Below are 20,794 nucleotides of genomic sequence, written 5' to 3'. Positions count from 1 at the left end.
CAGACCATACGGCCATAGTAATATACCGTTAATTAAATACTGCATGAAAATACTACCTAGCTCCCTACCTTTGCTTCCATGAGTCTCTTAGAGGAACAATAGAGGTGGAAGGTTAGAGCAAGGGCTCGCAAATGGCAGACTAAGCGATACACGTGTACACTGATGGGTCCAAAGTATTCGAAGGTGTAAGCATTGCGGTTTACAGCGGATAGCATTGCATTAATTCCAGTTACTTTCCTCTGAAAGTTGGAAGCTTTACCACGTATAGAAAAAGTAGCCGAAGCCCAGACTGAAGTACTCAGACGTAGAACTCAACCAAATAGGTGCATTACCGTTCAGATATTGGCTTTGCACTTCGCACAAATACGAAAACAGCGTGTGCATCAGATACAACTAGAACAATCCTTGCTTTGGATTTATTCGAACGTCTGCGTACCTATGTACGAAAACTACTGTAACTAATATCTAATCTAATAATAATTATTATAAATAGGTAAAAGCTAGGCTTAGTATAAAGGTAAATGTAATCAGCTTACCAAGTCAAATTAAACGGTTCTTGATTTACGGTCAGTAATTTTGGAAAATTGATGTTGTCAGAAGTGGGTTCCTCGCCCCTTTTTGAATACTTTGATTAGGAGACGCTATTTCAACCCACATATGAAATTTAGTTAATGCAGCTGCGTTAGCTGTTAACTGTTGGCAGCCATAATTTCGAAATAGTAAAAGATTCGCTGGAAGGACCAAGTGGAAAACGATTTAAACTCCCTTGGTACTATCAATTTCCGCCAGTTGGCAGAGAGAAGAAGCGACTGGCGCGCCTTGTTGGACGGCCATAACCTTTACACGGTTAAGCGCCAATTAAGTAAGCTGCGTTAGCTACTGATTAATCAGGTTTTCGGTCTTTCCCAAAATTTTATATATGTATAAGAATAGTGGGCATGTCTTTCACCCGATTTCGAAACAAACCAAATTTCAATTAGATATATCGAAGTTTTTTCAAGTTATCGTGTTTTAAGACCTGTGGACGGCCGGACATGGTTTAATGAATTGTTTTTCAGCTGAACATTGATATATGAGCATTTATATCTACATATCTTCATTAATTAGTTCATGCCGTTTCAAGTTACCTATGAGCGGGCAAAATAATATACTCTGAAAGCTTTGCTTAGCTGAATTTAACAAACTATGTATGCAGTGTTGCCAGAATTTTTTTCAGTAAAAAGCAGGCATGCTTAACGAACGAAACGATATCATTTCGTTACGATAATCAACGCTAATAAACGAAACGAAGTCACTTTGTTTCGTTTATTAACGTTAAGATCGTCAAATTAACGTTAATTTGACGTTCTTAACGTTAATAAACGAAACGAAGTGACTTCGTTTCGTTTATTAGCGTTGATTATCGTAACGAAATGATATCGTTTCGTTCGTTAAGCATGCCTGGGTTTTCATTAGCCTAAACATTTGTCATATAGCTTTTTTTATTTTATTTTTTTTGCCCATCTATACTTTTTAGTAAAAAGTATAGATGGGCAAAAAAAATAAAATAAAAAAAGCTATATGACAAATGTTTAGGCTAATGAAAACCAGAAGCTGAAGGCAACTTTTCAAGCGTTTAGTTCATTTTATTCATAAAAAACATATCAGTATAAGCACTTCATACTTCTAGTAAAATCTAAAATTAAATAGTACTCCAATTTTATAGGGAATAAATAAAAAAATTCACAGATGCAATCTGTGTTTTGTAAAATTTTTTTAAAGTGACGCGTTTGCGTTTCCTACTATTTCTACTACAGCATATCTGTGAAGTTGAATTAACAATCTCGCAAAAGAAAAACTGTTCTATGTACTTTTCAAATTGTTTCGGAATTCCTGAAAAGGAGAAAAAACTTCTGCAGTTCACGCATCCTTAACTGGTGCAGTCTTAGTCGTTCGAAGTTAGTCATTAAACCTGTTGTGCGAGACTTTCGATTTGCGTGACTGTCTGCCATTTTCTTTGCAGGGTGGTTATGATGAGGGCGCTCCATTAACTTTTGGAGATCCCCATTTTACAGTATCTTACAACTAACGGTTTGGAGAAAAATATAAATTAAAATGGTCTAATGTACGTCAGAATGCTTGATTTAAAAGTTTATGTGATTTTTTTTATTTGTTGCTAATTGTTCAGAGACTTGTTAATTACCTTTTGCATTTTCTCATTTAAAGCTGAATTCAGCATCAGAATATAGAATGGGTTGTTTACAAATTAAAACTTGCCTGTCTGATTGTTGTTGATTTTCGTAGTCGGCAAAACTTCAATTCAGCAAGCATTTTACACCGCGACCGCTATCACTGTCACCTACCATTAGAGAAAACCATTATTCCAACACAACGCTGTGACTTTTGAACATATTGAATAATAAATGAGGTCAATTGCTACAGAAACAATAAACGAGTAAAGTAAACCTTGAGCATACCTTTACTGCGTCAACAATGGTAAGTGTGATGCATTTCGTCAGTTTAAAACAATTTTGTTGGTTTTTGTTTATCCGCCTCTGTCTGTCAACCTGTTTACTAGCTTTGCTGAATGCTAGGAATAGCTTACATAAGGTAAGTATTTCCATTCCAAAGCAAAACGAAAAATAACTACCACGAAATCTTTAGCTGACACTTTGCATCGACTTGTGACGTCCTGAAAGTTGTATCCCGCAAAGAGTTGCGCCTACTCACACCGCTCTCTTCCGCCAATTTTCCCCTCACAACATCAACATAAGTGACACTCTTAAGCATGAGCTGAGCAATATTAAGATTTAAATGTCTTTTCCGATATATTTTGGCATTTGTTTCTGTATTCTGACAGAACTCTTGGGAATCACTACTTAGAAGGAGGCTTTGCGCTTGATTTTAAAAAATGTAGTTTACCATAAAATATATCAACTAATGATACATATGTAAATTTCTGCTTACCACTCATGTATATGTGCATATGTATGTATATACAGTACAAACAGCCAAAAAAAAATATTTAAGCCTTCTGCATAGGGCCGGATCAAGTGCAGAGCTGGATAGACCGCGGCTCGGGTGCCAACATTTAAGGGGCCCGACAAGGTAACGAAAAAAAATTCTATTCTATTTCTGTTGGTATATCACATTGATCAACCTAACTATCAAATGCATGGGAAGCATCAATCCAATCATATCTGTTCGAAATTTGACTTATCTGAGGGCAGGATAGAGCTGTATAGAAAATGGGCGAAATGGCACTAAAAATTTTTGGAAAATGGATACGGCAAAGCCTACATTTAGAAGAAGAAAACTTGAAAACCCGTCTAAGCCATATATAAGCCAGCGTATGAAGGTATCATGTTGAAATATATCAAGGAGAGGCTGTCCTTACTATTATACACTAGCTTTATGAAAATTTAAAAAATCGGTTGGCGACCACACCAACTTTTAAAAAGAACCGATGTCGAAATTTCGAAAAATGGGGTTATCCATTGCCAAAAATAGATCAGGTGGTGGAAAATGTTATGTTGATGTTTATGACTAAAAACAGAAATGTTGTAATATTTTAAAAAATGGACGTGGCATATTTAGAAGAGTCTTAAATCAAAATCCGTTGAAGATATCGGATCATACTCCAGCATTGCCCTAACTATTGTAGACATACATACGAGTATATATGTATATACATTGTGAAAAGAAAAGAATCGGTTGGCGACTGAAAAGAAAATCGATATCGAAATTTCGAACAAGCAAGGAAGGCTAAGTTCTGGTGTAACCGAACACTACATACTCAGCTCAGTGCTTTGGAGACAAAATTTTATTTTTCATGGATACATACAAATGGTAATACTAAAAAAGTGGAGCAACTTGCCTTTGCTATCTTTCTTCAGCTATCAATCTGCTTTATTTGAATATTTTTCTTTAAATATGAAAATTTGGTTAAATCTGAACGCATTTCTTTATATTTTTCTTTTTTAAACCACCCCTGAAATATTTTCGAAGAGCTCTTAATTATGAGTCCGATAAGAGTCCGAAATCGTAGACCAAGGTTGACGTTTTTAGGAACGATTTTCCTTCATCCTTTGTCAAATAAGGGAAAATCACCATGTAGGAAAATGAACCTAGGGTAACCCTGGAATGTGTTTGTATGATATGGATATCAAATGAGGGTTTTAAAAGGGAGTGGCCCTTAGTTGTATATGTGAAGGCGTTTTCGACATATCGACCAAAATGTGGACCACGAACAGTATGCCTGCCATGATTCCAAGGGGTTTTAATTTCGCCCTGCAGAACTTTTTCATTTTCTTCTACTTAATATCGTAGGTGTCACACCCTTTTTACAAAGTTTTTTCTAAAGTTATATTTTGCGTCAAAAAACCAATCCAATCACCTTGTTTCATCCCTTTTTTCGTATTTTGTATAAAATTGTGGCATTTTTTCATTTTTCGAAATTTTCGATATTGAAAAAGTGGGCGTTGGTCATAGTCGGATTTCGCCCATTTTTAACACCAAGATAAAGTGAGGTCAGATAAGTACATGAACTAAGTTTAGTAAAGATATATCGATTTTTGCTCAAGTTATCGTGTTAACGGCCGAGCGGAAGGACAGACGGTCGACTGTGTATAAAAACTGGGCGTGGCTTCAACCGATTTCGCCCATTTTCACAGAAAACAGTTACCGTCATAGAAGCTATGCCCTTACAAAATTTCACAAGGATTGGTAAATTTTTGTTCGACTTATGGCATTAAAAGTATTCTAGACAAATTAAATGAAAAAGGTCCTAGCCACGCCCATTTTGAAAATTTCTTTTATTTTTGTATTTCGTTGCACCATATCATTACTGGAGTAGAATGTTGACATAATGTACTTATATAATATAAAGATATTCAATTTTTGTTTAAAATAAGACTTTAAAAAATTGTTTCTTTTAAATGGGCGTGATCGTCATCCGATTCTGCTACTTTTTATTTAGAATACATATAGTAATAGGAGTAACGTTCCTGCCAAATTTTATCATGATATCCTCAACAACTGCCAAATTACAGTTTGCAAAACTTTTAAATTACCTTCTTTTAAAAGTGGGCGGTGCCACGCCCATTGTCCATAATTTTACTAATATTATGGCAGAAATACACTCGGAGTGCTTGCCAAACACTGCCGAGGGGCGACCCCGCTTAGAAAAATTGTCCTCTAATTGAAAAACCTTCTTTCTAAAATTTTGATGTTTCTTTGCCCGGGGTGTGAACCCAGGGCATTCGGTGTGGTAGGCGGAGCACGCTACCATCACACCACAGTGGCCTCCAACCCATGAAAACATGAAATCCCATTAAAAATTGTCGTGCGCAAGGGTCCGATAACAGCGCCAATATGAAAGGAGCTTACAACGGAGCACAACGTCACGTTCTCCACAAAAACTCGAATGCTGATTACTCGTCTTGTGCAACCCACAGTCTCAATTTATGTGGTGTTGATGCTGCAGAATGTGGTACGGCTGCAATTACTTTCTTCGGAGTTGTACAAAAATGTTTTACTATTTACAGCAGCAGATGAAAGAAACGTCGTACTCCAAGCTAGAGAAACCACCATAGATGTTGAGGTCCGACATCTAAGTGGCTTATTAGCTGATTTGAAGTTGATCAGGAACCAATGGGAAACAATTTTAAACGAATGCAAAACAGTTGCTATTCAATTGAACATCTCGTCAAAGTTTCCGGACATTTGAAAGAGAAAATCCAAAAGACATTTTGAAGGCAATGGAAATGAGATCATTATGGATGATCCAGAGTCTGATTTTAAAATGAATACATTATTGGTGATCGTTGATTCGGTAATCACTGGTATTACTGAACGATTTGCAGCTATGAGAAATTTGAACGAGAAGTTTTCCTTTTCGTGGCAATTTGAAGACATGGAGAAACTACGGTTCGGGCGAGCGCAGCAAAATTTGTCGAAAAATACAACTCAGACGTTTTTCAAAGACTAGAATGCGAAATAATTCACTTAAAACACATTTATAAAGAAAATTTTGATAAAGGTCTGTCACCACTGGAATTGCTAAATGCCACATGTAGCGATTGCAGAACGTTCTTTCAGCGTCCATGCAAGAATCAAAAACTTTCATAGATCGTGTTCATCTCAAGAGCGAGTTCCAGGACTTGCCACGCTTTGTATTAAATCCGTTTTGGCAACACAGTTAAATTTTGATATTATTATAAAAAATTTTGCAGCGAAAAAAGCAAGAAAAGCCACTCTATAATATCCGTACCTTCTATATTGAATAATTAAAATTTATAATCATCATTAAATTTATCAGAAATGTTCTAAAATGTTACCAAATAACTAGAAAAGATTATTTGAAACAATATGTGGCTGTTAAAAGAGAATTTTATTTCTATGTTACAATAAAACAGTATAAATAGTAAATATTCTGTGTTAATTTTATTTTCAGCTCTTAGTCCAAAAATGATTTATATTAGTTGATGTGGCAAAAATTGTAATTCATCAATAATGATTCATGAATGAGACGTCATTAATTCAAATTAATCAAATGTATTAAAGGTTTTTTATAGGGGGCCCCTAAATTGTTTAGTCCCGGGCCCGGATTTTCTCTCTACGGCCCTGTATATATATATATATATATATATATATATATATATAGTGCTGGATGTAGAGTGACGGACTTTTCACTTGTACTATTAACAACTTTACTGATCAAGTATAGAATATAGCAATCTTATATTTTGAACTTACGTTTTTTTTGAATAGAGAAAAGTACTACCTTCAGGCAGCTTGTAAAATAAGATCGTTTTACATATTCATACAGATCACCAAATTTTGAAAACCGAATTATAATCGATATACTTAAAGGAATTAATGTTAATTTAATATTGTTAAATAAAGCGAATTAAAATAATCTAAAACTTTATATTTGGATAAATATTCCTACAAATTGGGGGCTCAATCGGGACTATTTGCCAAAGGAAATAGCTGCAAGAAGACTGAATCGTACTCAGCTAGGTAATAATATATGTGTTACCAGAAGTCGCAGAGCGTTTTTCTGGAAGATACGCGAAGATAAAAGGCAGGAAAGGGCATTAGACAGCCGGAATTGAACATCACCAGCCGAAGCAGAGCATCAGCAGCGGTCGAATTCGGACTGTATGTGAAGAAACACGGCAGCACGTAAAATCAAAAATGAAAGCAAACTGGATTGAAGTTTAATTTGAAAACAATCTGGTTTTAAAAAGTGTTTTTCAAAAAAAAAAAAAAAAATACCAAGACGTGTCAAGTTGATGAAATTTAAAGAGAAGAGAAGGGATTCAAAATAAGGAGACAATGCAGAACAAGTTTATATTTGAAGAAAACAAGGAAAGATAAATTAAAGAAGAATTTAAAAGAAGCATACAAATACTAATTAATGTGGAAGAGTTTCGAAGAAATCAGAAGAAAATAAGACGAATTTGATGTACATTTGAACAAGAGGGACATTGAAGATTTAGAGAGTTGATGTGATGTGAAGGCCAAGCAGAAGGAAGAAAAGAAGACGAGAGCAAATCCAAGGTTGGTCGACATTATAAGAAGTTAATGGTGCTGAATATTTAAGAAGAAAACATTCAAATGTGAAGATGACAGGAAGTGAAAGCAAGGGATATAAAAGATGAACCGAAATTGGGTATAGGTAAAATACAAAAACAAATACATATAGGTAAGAAGATAATATAATACAGTAGCAAGCAAATAATAGTAGAAATGACAAAAGAAAGTTATACAGTGCTTGTGCAAACGTGATTGAGACGATAGGCAGTTTTGAAACATGCATATGTGTAGATGAGATATCGTTAAATATCACATTTCATGTAGCCAGGGAACATGATATTCAATTCGCAGGGATAACAGGAAAAGCAATTTTGAGGGATGTCGATATTATTTTAACTGAAGAGGTAGTTGTTTTCGAAAGTAAGGATTCGCTAGATAAATATAGAAATGAGGGGCTAAATGAATCAGCTGCTGATCTAAAGCCTAAAATTAGGATAAAAGAGTTCGACGTAATGAACTTGAATGAATTAAAAGAAGTTAAGACACTAGATGTGGATCATTTAAACAAGAGTTTAGCCAGAGAGGTAACTAATTTAGTTAATGAATATGCACCAATGGGTAATTGCCTATAAAAATGGAAATTGTTTGCCTATAAAAAAGGAATTGTTTGTCAAATGAAGTACCAGTTTATCAACGTCCGAGGAGGATGTCATATGAAGATCGTCGCTTCGTTGATAATCAAATAAAAGAGTGGTTAAGGGATCGAATAATTGTTCATAGCAAACCCAACTACGCCTCCCCAATTGTGGTTGTTTCAAAGAAGGATGGGGGAAAGCGCTTATGTTGTGATTACAGGCAATTAAATAAAACAAGTAAAGAAGGTTAAGTTCGGGTGTAACCGAACATTACATACTCAGTTGAGAGTTATGGTGACAACATAAGGGAAAATAACCATGTAGGAAAATGAACCGAGGGAAACATTGGAATGTGTTTGTATGACATGTCTATCAAATGAAAGGCACTAAAGAGTATTCTATGAGGGAGTGGGCCATAGTTCTATAGGTGGACGCCATTTAGGGCCATCGCCATAAAGGTGGATCAGGGTTGACTCTAGAATTTGTTTGCAAGATATGGGTATCAAATGAAAGGTGTTAATTAGTATTTTAAAAGGGAGTAATCCTTAGTTTCATAGGTGGACGCCGTTTCGAGATATCGCAATAAAGGTGGACCAGGGGTGACCCTAGAATTTGTTTGTACGATATGGGTATCAAATTAAAGGTAATAATGAGGGTTTTAAAAGGGAGTGGTGGTAGTTGTATAGGTTGTCGCCTTTTCAGAGATATCGCCATAAAGGTGGACCAGGGGTGACTCTAGAATGCCTTTGTACAATATGGGTATCAAACGAAAGGTAATAATGAGGGTTTTAAAAGGGAGTGAACCTTAGTTCTGTATGTGGAAGCCGTTTCGAAATATCGCCATAAAGGTGGACCAGGGGTGACTCTAGGGGTATAAAATAAAAGGTATTAATGATGGTTTTAAAAGGGAGTGGTTGTAGTTGTATAGGTGGTTGCCTTTTCGAAATATCGCCACAAAGGTGGACCAGGGGTGACTCTAGAATGAGTTTGTACAATATGGGTATCAAAAGAAAGGTGTTAATGAGTATTTTAAAAGGGACTGGTCCTTAGTTTAATAGGTGGACGCTTTTTCGAGGTATCGCAACTTAGACTTTGTTTGTACGATATGGGTATCAAGTGAAAGGTGTTAATGAGTATTTTTAAAAGGGAGTGGATCTTCGTTCTATAGGTGGTCGCTTTTTCGAGATATCGCCATAAAGGTGGACCAGGGGTGACTCTAGAATATGTTTGTACGATATGGGTATCAAGTGAAAGGTGTTAATGAGTATTTTTAAAAGGGAGTGGATCTTCGTTCTATAGGTGGACATCATTTAGGGATATCGCCATAAAGGTGGATCAGGGTTGACTCTAGAATTTGTTTGCACGATATGGGTATCAAATGAAAGGTGTTAATTAGTATTTTAAAAGGGAGTAATCCTTAGTTCCCTAGGTGGACGCCGTTTCGAGATATCGCCATAAAGGTGGACCAGGGGTGACCCTAGAATTTGTTTGTACGATACGGGTATCAAGTTAAAGGTAATAATGAGGGTTTTAAAAGGGAGTGGTGGGAGTTGTATAGGTTGTCGCTTTTCAGAGATATCGCCATAAAGGTGGACCAGGGGTGACTCTAGAATGCTTTTGTACAATATGGGTATCAAACGAAAGGTAATAATGAGGGTTTTAAAAGGGAGTGAGCCTTAGTTCTGTATGTGGAAGCCGTTTCGAAATATCGCCATAAAGGTGGACCAGGGGTGACTCTAGAATGTGTTTGTACGATATGGGTATAAAATTAAAGGTATTAATGAGGGTTTTAAAAGGGAGTGGTTGTAGTTGTATAGGTGGTTGCCTTTTCGAGATATCGCCACAAAGGTGGACCAGGGGTGACTCTAGAATGCGTTTGTACAATATGGGTATCAAAAGAAAGGTGTTAATGAGTATTTTAAAAGGGAGTTGGCCTTAGTTTAATAGGTGGACGCCTTTTCGAGGTATCGCAACTTAGACTTTGTTTGTACGATATTGGTATCAAGTGAAAGGTGTTAATGAGTATTTTTAAAAGGGAGTGGATCTTCGTTCTATAGGTGGTCGCTTTTTCGAGATATCGCCATAAAGGTGGACCAGGGGTGACTCTAGAATATGTTTGTACGATATGGGTATCAAATGAAAGGTGTTAATGAGTATTTTAAAAGGGCGTGGGGCTTAGTTCTATAGGTAGACGCCTTTTCGAGATATCGACTCTAGAATGTGTTTGTAGGATATTGGTATCAAATTAAAGGTATTAATGAGAGTTTTAAAAGGGAGTGGTGGTAGTTGTATATGTGATGGCATGACTTATGGCATTGATATGATTGATGATATGACTTATGGCATTAAAAGTATCCTAGACAAATTAAATGAAAAAGGGCGGAGCCACGCCCATTTTGAAAATTTCTTTTATTTTTATATTTTGTTGCACCATATCATTACTGGAGTTGAATGTTGACATAATTTACTTATATACTGTAAAGATATTAAATGTTTTGTTAAAATTTTACTTTAAAAACAATTTTTTTTAAAGTGGGCGTGGTCCTTCTCTGGTTTTACTAATTTTTATTCAGCGTACATATAGTAATAGGAGTAACGTTCCTGCCAAATTTCATCATGATATCTTCAACGACTGCCAAATTACAGCTTGAAAAATTTTAAATGACCTTCTTTTAAAAGTGGGCGGTGCCATGCCCATTGTCCAAAATTTTACTAATTTTCTATTCTGTTCATAAGTTCAACCCACCTATCAAGTTTCATCGCTTTATCTGTCTTTGGTAATGAATTATCGCACTTTTTCGTTTTTTCGAAATTTTCGATATCGAAAAAGTGGGCGTGGTTATAGTCCGATATCGTTCATTTTAAATAGCGATCTGAGATGAGGAACCTACATACCAAATTTCATCAAGATACCTCAAAATTTACTCAAGTTATCGTGTTAACGGACGGACGGACATGGCTCAATCAAATTTTTTTCGATCCTGATGATTTTGATATATGGAAGTCTATATCTATCTCGATTCCTTTATACCTGTACAACCAACCGTTATCCAATCAAACTTAATATACTCTGTGAGCTCTGCTCAATCACACCCATATTCCCAATACCCCACAATGGCGCACACTTTACTCACGTTGCCGTGCATGTGAGTTTGTTGGCCAATATAGAACTTTCGCTGACATAGTCCACGCGCAAGCGAATGGTAACGCAACATGATCAACAACCCGTGAGAAATGCAGCATAGGCAATATTGACGTGCCGCTTCCCAAGGCAGTCGGTTCTATGTACCGGAGCGACTCGGGATTTTTCCCGACCAAGGACTGTCATTTCAGTGTAACCCCATTTAATTTGTTGCGTCCCTCCCACAAATTGTCATCCTCCCAGCAGCTCCTTGCAGAGGGACTGCTCCATATTCTCTTGCTCCGGGAAGGTATCGAATCCAATCCGGGTCCGTCTCCTGACCCCGGTCCTGAGAAATGGTTTGGCTGCATCTGCCGGAAAAGAATCTTTTTAGGACGGTCATACTTTGTTCAGCGTGTCTCGTGTAAGGGATGGTTGTATCGGACAGGTTGTTCTGGGCTTGATCCCAAAACCCGACGTCCGATTTTATAAATCTTTTGTGGCTCCTTGCTGTTCACGTCCAAGGGCGTCCCGTAGTCTACGCCTTAGCGCCCCCACTACCTTCCAGCAGTCCAGCCGCTCAGCAAGCCACAACTAGTACTCGCTGCTGCTCGCGCCCCGACTCTTAGTCCCTAACCGCGTTTGCACCGATTGCCAGCACAGAATATATATGTTTGCGAAATCCGCCCAATGCAGCTCCTGCCTTGGGCGGTGCCACTTTCCTAGATGTTCTGGTGTCCGTGACGGCAACCCCCGACGGGTTTCATTGCGCCATGTTGCCAGGTCGCAAACCCCAATCTACCGGGTATTCCAATGCTTGCCCAAGGACGCCCAGTCCCAGGGCCACAACAGCAGTTGCGTCCTGGCCTTCCTCAACCCATGCGTAGTCACCCGTCACTTACTCCCAGAGTGGCGACGTCTCCCCCTATGCACTTCAGAATTCTGCAGTTAAACTGTAATGGACTAACTGGAAAGATCACGGAGATAGTCGATTTCATGAAGCGGCACAACATCCGCATTGTTGCGATTCAAGAGACTAAACTCACAGCAAGATCTGCACTGCAAACCTGTTCTGGGTATAATGTCCACAGAAAAGATCGCATGAGCGGAAATGGAGGCGACCTCGCGTTTATCATACACCACAAAGGAAATAGCTGCAAGAAGACTGAATCGTACTCAGCTAGGTAATAATATATGTGTTACCAGAAGTCGCAGAGCGTTTTTCTGGAAGATACGCGAAGATAAAAGGCAGGAAAGGGCATTGGACAGCCGGAATTGAACATCAGCAGCGGTCGAATTCGGACTGTATGTGAAGAAACACGGCAGCACGTAAAATCAAAAATGAAAGCAAACTGGATTGAAGTTTAATTTGAAAACAATCTTGTTTTAAAAAGTGTTTTTCAAAAAAAAAAAAAAAAAAATACCAAGACGTGTCAAGTTGATGAAATTTAAAGAGAAGAGAAGGGATTCAAAATAAGGAGACAATGCAGAACAAGTTTATATTTGAAGAAAACAAGGAAAGATAAATTAAAGAAGAATTTAAAAGAAGCAAACAAATACTAATTAATGTGGAAGAGTTTCGAAGAAATCAGAAGAAAATAAGACGAATTTGATGTACATTTGAACAAGAGGGACATTGAAGATTTAGAGAGTTGATGTGATGTGAAGGCCAAGCATAAGGAAGAAAAGAAGACGAGAGCAAATCCAAGGTTGGTCGACATTATAAGAAGTTAATGGTGCTGAATATTTAAGAAGAAAACATTCAAATGTGAAGATGACAGGAAGTGAAAGCAAGGGATATAAAAGATGAACCGAAATTGGGTATAGGTAAAATACAAAAACAAATACATATAGGTAAGAAGATAATATAATACAGTAGCAAGCAAATAATAGTTGAGAACGGGTAAAAATAAATAGTATATGTGTGGATGCCTATGCAGGAATGTAGGTACAGTTAAACACGACGAATTTTGACATAAACATTAATTTATTAGTTTAAATACTAAAAGAGTGTAAAATTATTCATATATAGATTTACGTTGCTTAACATACATAGAATACATACAAATTTTTTTTTAAAGATGGATTTAAATCAAATAATGACTCTTACAGTAAATTTGCTTAGGGAAAAGTTGAGAGAATTTAATCTTTCTACATCAGGCCAAAAACGAGAATTACAGGACAGACTACTCCAGCATTACGGATTATCAAGAAATGATCCAATAGATGATGAGTCGAGTCAATCAGTATATGATGACGTGCAATGTTAAAGAATATCGAAGATTTAAAAGAGCAATTGAAAGTGTATGAGAAGATACGCAAAGCATATTCAGCGCCGGTCATGGTAGCGTCAAATGTACCAATGGGAGAGACTAAATTAGGTATGGGAAGATCGAAAGAGGACACGTCAAAGAGGTGTTTTAAGTGTGGAGATAAATCTCACATGGCAGCACAGTGTCCACGAAAGCAATTTAAGTGTTTCAAATGCAACGAAATGGGTAATCGTTCATTTGAGTGTAAGGATAAATCCAAAGGATCTAAAGAAACAAAGAAGAAACCGAGCACAGTTAACACTTGGGTGATGAGATTTTTCAACCCTTTTGTAATAGCGTTAGGGATGAGTTACACTTTAAAACAATCAAAGTGGCTGATTTTAAATTCGAAGCACATCGATTCGGGATGTTCTTTGAACATAATGCGTTACGATACGTTATTACTGTGTGGCTGTGAGGTTATATTGAGAAATGACAAAAGAAAATTATACAGTGCTTGTGTAAACGTGATTGAGACGATAGGCAGTTTTGAAACATGCATATGTGTAGATGAGATATCGTTAAATATCACATTTCATGTAGCCAGGGAACATGATATTCAATTCGCAGGGATAACAGGAAAAGCAATTTTGAGGGATGTCGATATTATTTTAACTGAAGAGGTAGTTGTTTTCGAAAGTAAGGATTCGCTAGATAAATATAGAAATGAGGGGCTAAGTGAATCAGCTGCTGATCTAAAGCCTAAAATTAGGATAAAAGTGTTCGACGTAATGAACTTGAATGAATTAAAAGAAGTTAAGACACTAGATGTGGATCATTTAAACAAGAGTTTAGCCAGAGAGGTAACTAATTTAGTTAATGAATATGCACCAATGGGTAATTGCGAATCGCCTATAAAAATGGAAATTGTTTGCCTATAAAAAAGGAATTGTTTGTCAAATGAAGTACCAGTTTATCAACGTCCGAGGAGGATGTCATATGAAGATCGTCGCTTCGTTGATAATCAAATAAAAGAGTGGTTAAGGGATGGAATAATTGTTCATAGCAAACCCAACTACGCCTCCCCAATTGTGGTTGTTTCAAAGAAGGATGGGGGAAAGCGCTTATGTTGTGATTACAGGCAATTAAATAAAACAAGTAAAGAAGGTTAAGTTCGGGTGTAACCGAACATTACATACTCAGTTGAGAGTTATGGTGACAACATAAGGGAAAATAACCATGTAGGAAAATGAACCGAGGGAAACATTGGAATGTGTTTGTATGACATGTCTATCAAATGAAAGGCACTAAAGAGTATTATATGAGAGAGTGGGCCATAGTTCTATAGGTGGACGCCATTTAGGGATATCGCCATAAAGGTGGATCAGGGTTGACTCTAGAATTTGTTTGCACGATATGGGTATCAAATGAAAGGTGTTAATTAGTATTTTAAAAGGGAGTAATCCTTAGTTCCATAGGTGGACGCCGTTTCGAGATATCGCCATAAAGGTGGACCAGGTGTGACCCTAGAATTTGTTTGTACGATATGGGTATCAAATTAAAAGTAATAATGAGGGTTTTAAAAGGGAGTGGTGGTAGTTGTATAGGTTGTCGCCTTTTCAGAGATATCGCCATAAAGGTGGACCAGGGGTGACTCTGGAATGCCTTTGTACAATATGGGTATCAAACGAAAGGTAATAATGAGGGTTTTAAAAGGGAGTAGTGGTAGTTGTATAGGTTGTCGCTTTTCAGAGATATCGCCATAAAGGTGGACCAGGGGTGACTCTAGAATGCCTTTGTACAATATGGGTATCAAACGAAAGGTAATAATGAGGGTTTTAAAAGGGAGTGAGCCTTAGTTCTGTATGTGGAAGCCGTTTCGAAATATCGCCATAAAGGTGGACCAGGGGTGACTCTAGAATGTGTTTGTACGATATGGGTATAAAATTAAAGGTATTAAGGAGGGTTTTAAAAGGGAGTGGTTGTAGTTGTATAGGTGGTTGCCTTTTCGAGATATCGCCACAAAGGTGGACCAGGGGTGACTCTAGAATGCGTTTGTACAATATGGGTATCAAAAGAAAGGTGTTAATGAGTATTTTAAAAGGGAGTTGGCCTTAGTTTAATAGGTGGACGCCTTTTCGAGGTATCGCAACTTAGACTTTGTTTGTACGATATTGGTATCAAGTGAAAGGTGTTAATGAGTATTTTTAAAAGGGAGTGGATCTTCGTTCTATAGGTGGTCGCTTTTTCGAGATATCGCCATAAAGGTGGACCAGGGGTGACTCTAGAATATGTTTGTACGATATGGGTATCAAATGAAAGGTGTTAATGAGTATTTTAAAAGGGTTAAAGTAGTTCTATAGGTGGACGCCTTTTCGAGATATCGACTCTAGAATGTGTTTGTAGGATATTGGTATCAAATTAAAGGTATTAATGAGAGTTTTAAAAGGGAGTGGTGGTAGTTGTATATGTGATGGCATTTTCCAGATATCGACCAAAATGTGGACCAGGGTGACCCAGAACATCATCTGTTGGATACCGCTAATTTACGGTTCACGGTTTTTTATTTCGCACTGCAGAACATTTTCTTCTACTTAATATGGTAGGTGTCACAACCATTTTACAAAGTTTTTTCTAAAGTTATATTTCGCGTCAATAAACCAATCCAATTACCATGTTTCATCCCTTTTTTCGTATTTGGTTTAGAATTATGGCATTTTTTTCATTTTTCGTAATTTTCGATATCGAAAAAGTGGGCGTGGTCATAGTCGGATTTCGTTCATTTTTTATACCAAGATAAAGTGAGTTCAGATAAGTACGTGAACTAAGTTCAGTAAAGATATGTCGATTTTTGCTCAGGTTATCGTGTTAAGGGCCATGCGGAAGGACAGACGGACAACTGTGTATAAAAACTGGACGTAGCTTCAACCGATTTCGCCCATTTTCACAGAAAACAGTTACCGTCATAAAATCTTTGCCCCTGCCAAATTTCAAAAGGATTGGTATTTTTGTTCGACTTATGGCATTAAAAGTATCCTAGACAAATTAAATGAAAAAGGGCGGAGCCAAGCCCATTTTGAAAATTTCTTTTTTGCATTTTGTTGCACCATATCATTACTGGAGTTGCACCATATCATTACTGGAGTTGAATGTTGACATAATTTACTTATATACTGTAAAGATATTAAATTTTTTGTTAAAATTTTACTTTAAAAAAAAAAATTTTTAAAGTGGGCGTGGTCCTTCTCCGGTTTTACTAATTTTTATTAAGCGTACATATAGTAATAGGAGTAACGTTCCTGCCAAATTTCATCATGATATCTTCAACGACTGCCAAATTACAGCTTGAAAAATTTTAAATGACCTTCTTTTAAAAGTGTGCGGTGCCATGCCCATTGTCCAAAATTTTACTAATTTTCTATTCTGTTCATAAGTTCAACCCACCTACCAAGTTTCATCGCTTTATCTGTCTTTGGTAATGAATTATCGCACTTTTTCGTTTTTTCGAAATTTTCGATATCGAAAAAGTGGGCGTGGTTATAGTCCGATATCGTTCATTTTAAATAGCGATCTGAGATGAGGAACCTACATACCAAAGTTCATCAAGATACCTCAAAATTTACTCAAGTTATCGTGTTAACGGACGGACGGACATGGCTCAATCAAATTTTTTTTCGATCCTGATGATTTTGATATATGGAAGTCTATATCTATCTCGATTCCTTTATACCTGTACAACCAACCGTTATCCAATCTACTTATCCAATATACTCTGTGAGCTCTGCTCAATCACACCCATATTCCCAATACCCCACAATGGCGCACACTTTACTCACGTTGCCGTGCATGTGAGTTTGTTGGCCAATATAGAACTTTCGCTGACATAGTCCACGCGCAAGCGAATGGTAACGCAATACGATCAACAACCCGTGAGAAATGCAGCATAGGCAATATTGACGTGCCGCTTCCCAAGGCAGTCGGTTCTATGTACCGGAGCGACTCGGGATTTTTCCCGACCAAGGACTATCATTTCAGTGTAACCCCATTTAATTTGTTGCGTCCCTCCCACAAATTGTCATCCTCCCAGCAGCTCCTTGCAGCGGGACTGCTCCATATTCTCTTGCTCCGGGAAGGTATCGAATCCAATCCGGGTCCGTCTCCTGACCCCGGTCCTGAGAAATGGTTTGGCTGCATCTGCCGGAAAAGAATCTTTTTAGGACGGTCATACTTTGTTCAGCGTGTCTCGTGTAAGGGATGGTTGCATCGGACAGGTTGTTCTTGGCTTGATCCCAAAACCCGACGTCCGCTTTTATAAATCTTTTGTGGCTCCTTGCTGTTCACTTCCAAGGGCGTCCCGTAGTCTACGCCTTAGCGCCCCCCACTACCTTCCAGCAGTCCAGCCGCTCAGCAAGCCACAACTAGTACTCGCTACTGCTCGCGCCCCGACTCTTAGTCCCTAACCGCGTTTGCACCGATTGCCAGCACAGAATATATATGTTTGCGAAATCCGCCCAATGCAGCTCCTGCCGCACAAAATCCGCATTGTTGCGATTCAAGAGACTAAACTCACAGCAAGATCTGCACTGCAAACCTGTTCTGGGTATAATGTCCACAGAAAAGATCGCATGAGCGGAAATGGAGGCGACCTCGCGTTTATCATACACCACTCTGTGCAATATCATATATTTGATCCCGGCATTGACCGCAGGGACAATGTCTTAGAACGTCAAGGCCTATCTGTCCGGCCAGGCGATGCAAACCTAGAAATCATCAACATCTACATCCCTCCTGCCACCTGTTGCCCCAGTGGATACCGCCCTAATATTAGCGCCTTACTCACTGGCAACAATCGCATTATCTTAAGGGACTTTAATGCCCATCACGATCTATGGCATTCAAACTTACCGGCGGACAGTAGGGGTGTGATTTTGGCGGATCAAATTGAAGAAACGACGTTCTGCACAATAAACGGAGACGCCCCCACACGTATGGTAGGAAGCTGTCACAGTTCGCCGCATATCTCAATCGTGAGCGCAGAACTCGTAAACTGCGTCAACTGGCAGCCGATGGTAACATTGGCATCCGACCACCTGCCTATACTTATTTCGTTCGAGCGTACCGCCGACTTCATCGTTACAGAAAAACGCACTTTCATAAACTTTAAAAAAGGAAAGTGGGACGAATACAAATCTTTTACAGACAACCTCTTTGCTGCCCTCCCTATCCCGACTGATGCCCGCCAAGGGGAGCGTGCTTTCCGCAAGGTCATTGAATCCGCCTCGACACGTTTCATTCCCGGCGGGAGAATTCCGAAATTCGGCCTCACTTCCCGGCGGAGGCCGCAAATTTAGCGAGAGATCGTGACCTTATAAAGACAGCTCGACCCAGGCGACCCCCAAATAAGGGATATTAACCAACGCATCAGACTGCTTGTGGATGAACACAAGCGGGCTAAACGGGAGAGCACCTAAGAGGTTTAACCTCTCTGCTGGTGTGGGTAAACTTTCGTCCACCGTAAAGTCCCTATCGAATCCGTCTAAGCACAACGACAAAGTTTCCATCGCCTTCGGCGATAAAGTGCTGTCGGTTCGAAAAAATGCGCGAGAGCTTTCTGCGTCAATATGTAATGCATTCTACGGTCGAAAAAGAAAAAGATAGACGGAGGGCCAACAGACACGCACATAAAATAAATTCAGCGCGTCACCAATTACCATCACCGCCAGAGAGGTTGAAGATGCCATTGGTCACGCTAAACCATCCAAAGCAGTGGGCCCAGACGGCATAGCCATGCCGATGCTTAAAAACCTAAGGAAAGAGGGTTTCAAATACTTAGCACATGTCTTCAACCTGTCTCTTTCCACCTTTTTCATACCCGAAAAATGGAAAATGGCCAAGGTGGTTCCGCTACTAAAGCCTGGGAAACCAGCTAACATAGGAGAGTTGTATCGTCCGATATCTCTCCTGTCGCCAGTAGTAAAGACGCTTGAAGCCATTTTGATCCCCTATTTCCAGGCAAATTTGCAACTAGCCTGTCATCAGCGTGGCTTCAGAAAACTCCATAGCACTACCACCGCGTTAAATGCCATTAGCACCCAGATAAATTGCGGTTTAAATCAAAACCCCCACCATAGAACAGTACTCGTAGCGCTAGACCTATCAAAAGCTTTCCATACGATCAACCATGGCTCGTTACTGCAAGACCTGGAAGGGTCTACCCTTCCCCCATGTCTTAAAAGGTGGACCGCAAATTGTCTGGGTGGTCGGCAGGCATCGGTGCAATTTAGAAACGAAACATCAAAACCAAGAATAATTAAACGAGGGGTGCTACGGGGTGGTGTCCTATCCCCACTTTTGTTTAATTTCTACATATCTAAGCCACCTTCATCACCAGAAGGAGCCACTACCGTTTCATACGGCGATGACTGCACAATAATGGCCCCAGGCCCATGCCCACAGATCGATGAGCTCTGCAACAGAATAAACGGCCACCTCCCTGATCTCTCCAGTTTTTTCGCCTCGCGAAACCTGGGTTTATCACCGACTAAATCTTCCGCGACCTTATTTACAACATGGCCGTCCCAAATGTCGACCATTTTGAACATCCACGTCGATGGCACTACGCTACCGACTGTCCTACACCCCAAAATCTTGGGTGTGATGTTTGATCAGGATCTACATTTTGGTGAGCACGCAGCCGCTATTGTTCAGAAAATGCAGAGCCGTAATAAAATCCTCAAATCCCTTGCTGGCAGTACCTGGGGAAAAGATAAAGAAACGCTCATTACTACATACAAAGCAATTGGCCAGCCGTTTACGTGCTATGCGTCACCCATATGGTCGCCAAGCCTAAAAATTACCCACTGGAAGAAGCTACAGGCCTGCCAGAATACTGCTCTCAGAATAGCCACGGGCTGTCTGCTTATGTCCCCAGAACACCATCTACATAATAAGGCGAGAATACTCCCCGTCAGGGAGAGAAATGAGATGCTAACAAAACAGTTCCTGTTGAATACCCAGAAATGTGGGCATTCCAACAGACATCTCATTGATGAGCCAGCGCCGCCTAGGGACTTAAGGAGTCATCTCCGTAAGCATTTTGAGGAAATACGGCACCTGAGAACTCAGCCGTATGAAGCAAAAAAACACAAGCAGGTCCTTAGTGAACTCCACAAACAGGCGTCGGACCTTTATGCCAGGAATTGCCCGGTGAATCCAGTACTCAAAGAACAGTACCCAAAAGTTGCGAAAGAGGAACGCAACCTCCC

This window comes from Eurosta solidaginis, chromosome 5 (genome assembly GCF_040869045.1).
Source record: "Eurosta solidaginis isolate ZX-2024a chromosome 5, ASM4086904v1, whole genome shotgun sequence".
Classification (NCBI taxonomy): domain Eukaryota; kingdom Metazoa; phylum Arthropoda; class Insecta; order Diptera; family Tephritidae; genus Eurosta; species Eurosta solidaginis.
This window is presented reverse-complemented; position numbering follows the sequence as displayed.